The following is a 3,640-nucleotide window of genomic DNA, read 5'->3' on the forward strand; positions in this document are numbered from 1 at the left end:
GCTTTGTTCATCAAGAAGGACAAGGCTTCATGATCCACATACAACTTGAAATGTGTTGACAGTAGATAGTGTCGAAACTTCTCTAGTGCAAACACCATTGCCAAGCACTCAAGCTCTGTCCACTGTATAGTTTCGTTCCCTATCAGTGACCTTTTGGCTTGTGTAATATATCGGTTGATCTAACTTGGAGGGGCCCTTTTGACATAGGACAACACCTAGCCCTTCAACCGATGCATCTGTGTGCACATGGAACTCCTTCGTCCAATCAGGAGACTGTAAAATAGGTGCCTGGATCAGGCATTGTTTTAGGGTATTAAAGGCTTCTTCACAGTCATCCATCCAAAGGAAATCAACTTCTTTCCTTAGGAGCTTGTGCAGAGGGGCTGCCTTAGTTGCAAAATGTGCAATAAATCTTCTGTAATAGCCCACATGGCCAAGAAATCCTCTCAATTGCTTGAAATTTGTCGGTGCTGTTAAGGTGGCAATCTTTTCAATCTTTGCCGGGTCTGTTGCAATCCCTTGTGCAAAGACAATATGGCCCAATAGAACTCCCGAGGAAATGCCAAAGACACATTTTTCATGATTGAGAGAGATCCCATACTCTCGGCATCTGTCAAAACATTTCTCTAGGTGTCCCTAGTGCTCATGGATCAAACTATAGACACAGAAGTCATCAAGATACACCTCTATGAAATCATGCAGATGATTCTGGAAGGCAGCCATCATTACTCGTTGGAAAGTGGCAGGAGCATTACAGAGCCCGAATGGCATTACTCTAATTACTGCATAAACTGGTTGGGTCGATCCAAAAGGTCCTCTATTCTGACTCTGATTCAGAGCTCCTGTTGAGACTTGGGGTTGTTGATTCCAGTTGGTAGGATTCCACTATTGTTGAGTCGCCATTGGAGGAACTGTTTGAGGCCACTGTTGATGTGGTTGAACCATCAATTGAGGCACTGTTGTCTGCGGTGACCACACTGGATTAGGTGCATTATACTGCAGCACTGTTTGCATCTAGGGATAGGGATAGGGAACTGTCCCTGGGACTGCATTTGGTGGGTATACCATTCCAGGCATGGGAGGAGGTAAGGCTCCTCTTCTTGGAGTCATTAACAGCCTTGCTTCAACTTTGTCATACAATCTTGCACCTTTCACTGTAGCTTGCAGATTGACTGGTCTTCTCAATTCCATGAACTTGCAAACTTCTGGTTGTAGGCCCCTGAGAAACACTCCTTTTCGGATTCCTTCATCCAAATGATGGTTAGTCCATCTCTTCAGGATGGATTCCATTCGCGAGACATAAGCTGCTACTCTTTCTCCAGAGGACTAACTTAGGTTCATGAACTCCTCTCGCATCCGCTCTTCAAAACCTTCATGCGTGAATTTAGTGAGGAAGGCCAACTTCAGGTCGTCCCATGTGCCAAAAGTTCCTGCTGCTTGTCTCTCATACCACTGAAACGCCGTGTCCTTGAAAGTGGCGGGGAAGATCGCTAACCAATGCTCAAATACTTCCATTAACAACCATACATCACTTTAAATCCATCAGAAATCAATCATTCAGTCCTTAAAAACAACAAAAATCAATCAAAAATTCAGTCTTTTTCCACTCTCAACAAGGCCACAGAACAGAACCTGATAAAATTGACAATGCTGAGTGGTGGATGAGGCAATGTCAAGTTTTGAGATGATACAAAGAAGCATCAATAACGGAGGAACACTTCTCCAAAAGGAAGCTTGGCAAGATTTGGTATGTGGAGTGAGATACAAGAGCTTCAATCTGACAAGGTGTTGTTGCCTATGGCAGCCATGAAGGCAAGCTTGAAGGTGGAGATGGAAAGTGAGTTCATAGACTGAGACTGAGGTGAGTAGAGATGTACCAGAGGTGAAGATCTACTAAAATGAACTGAGCCATGCTCAGTTGAGCTATGATACTATGTTAAAATATGTGGGATCTAGAGCATGGCAGATGCAAAAGCTATGGAGGTTGAAAGAGGAAAAGGAAACTCATGAAGACATTGACCCTGACAAGGACAAATTGTTACACAAGTGAATCGGTAAACATTCAAAATAAGCCAACTAACATTCCACAAACCCATAAACTCTAATTTTCCTATTTTTAAAAGCATTTATATTTTCCCATATGGTATAACTTAATACTTTGTCAACACTCTTAATTTGCATAAAGTTGAAAACAGTATATTTTGTATTAATAATATTTCAAAGTAATAACATCAAATTAGTTTTATTTTTCTCTAACCCCAAGAAAATTCCATAAAACATCCAAAACTATATTCTTAGTTTTTTCATAAAAGATCCTAATTTTTATTGAGTTAAAAATATAATTTTTATCAATAAATACTGTAATTTTCATCCAAAATAACTATTATTGATTTTTAAGACATATCAAATAACTTCTAATTTTTTTAAAAAAAATCTCAAAATACTTCTAGTAGTATATACTTCATAAGAAAAATATTACATCTCATAATTGTGAAACCAAATGCTTTATAAAATTTTATCTATACCATTTTAAAACCATTTTAAAGCATTTTTAATTGTTTTTTATTTTTTAAAATATGAAATAAAACATACATAAATACAAATAACTATTTAGAGTTGAAAATAAGATTCAAAGACATTTTATAAAAATTATAAACCAGAGAAATGTTTATGTTGAATCACTTATTTTTGTTAAACGAGTTAAGGCACTTATGTAAAGTACGAGCGTCGCAATTACACTTTTGGAAACCGTGTCCTTTGTAGTCTACCTTCGACCCAGTCGTATCACATAGGAGATCATCAATTTTTATTTCCTCTCCTTCCTGGCTAAGTGATTGACTTATCATGGTAGGAATGGCCTTTAAGATTTTAAAGCTATTAGGCTTTAATTAAGAGCTTTAAACCCATGGCCATGTTAAAGGACCTGTCTTGTCCCTAGGATAAGATTCAATTCACTGTTGCACTACAGACAAGCATCGCCAATAGTAGTTCAAAAATTTTCCTTGTAAAAACTGTATCACAAAAATCCCAGTGTGGCTTGTAAAATAACTAGGTTATAAGCCCGACAACAAATGCTAAGCTTTTGGGAGTTCTTTACAACCTTGTCCAATCGATATCACTTTTCCACATTGTCTAGTGTTGTTGATTCAAAAACTATCTGGATCCAACAATGATATTGTTGATGGGGATGAAAATTAGCTTTACAAAGAAGCCCATAAAGCCCATTACCACAAACCCAATAGATGTTCAAAAAGCAACCATTGAGAACTCTTTGCAATCAAGCTTATGGCACCATTTGACAACACGAATGCTATCCTTTGCAAACTCCTTGACGGGCCTCACAATGGTGTCGATGGCATCCATGGCGGGAGAAGATGTTCGCAAACAGCCACACATGGATGCAATCATAGGTAGGCAAGCACGTACACAGACAGACAGGGCTCGATGATGTAGAAGATGAAGAGCAGAGATCATGGGGCGTTCTCTCTCTCTCTCTCTCTCTCTCTCTCTCTCTCTCTCTCTCTCTCTCTCTCTCTCTCTCTCTCTCTCTCTCTCTCTCTCTCTCTCTCTCTCTCTCTCTCTCTCTCTCTCTCCCATTCATGGCCCTCTTGTCCTCGCCATCCATTCAATGCTGCAACGG

The 3,640-nt window shown here is 39.3% G+C and overlaps 1 pseudogene; it reads right to left on the reverse strand.

Moving 5' to 3' along the window:
- Nucleotides 1–3,095: 3,095 nt before the first annotated feature.
- Nucleotides 3,096–3,363, reverse strand: LOC148020262 (protein transport protein Sec61 subunit gamma pseudogene; annotated as a pseudogene).
- Between the last annotated feature and the right edge of the window lie 277 nt (nucleotides 3,364–3,640).

This window comes from Lygodium microphyllum, chromosome 19 (genome assembly GCF_053477565.2).
Source record: "Lygodium microphyllum isolate KBCC chromosome 19, Lygodium_microphyllum_v1.1.10, whole genome shotgun sequence".
In the NCBI taxonomy this organism is placed as follows: domain Eukaryota; kingdom Viridiplantae; phylum Streptophyta; class Polypodiopsida; order Schizaeales; family Lygodiaceae; genus Lygodium; species Lygodium microphyllum.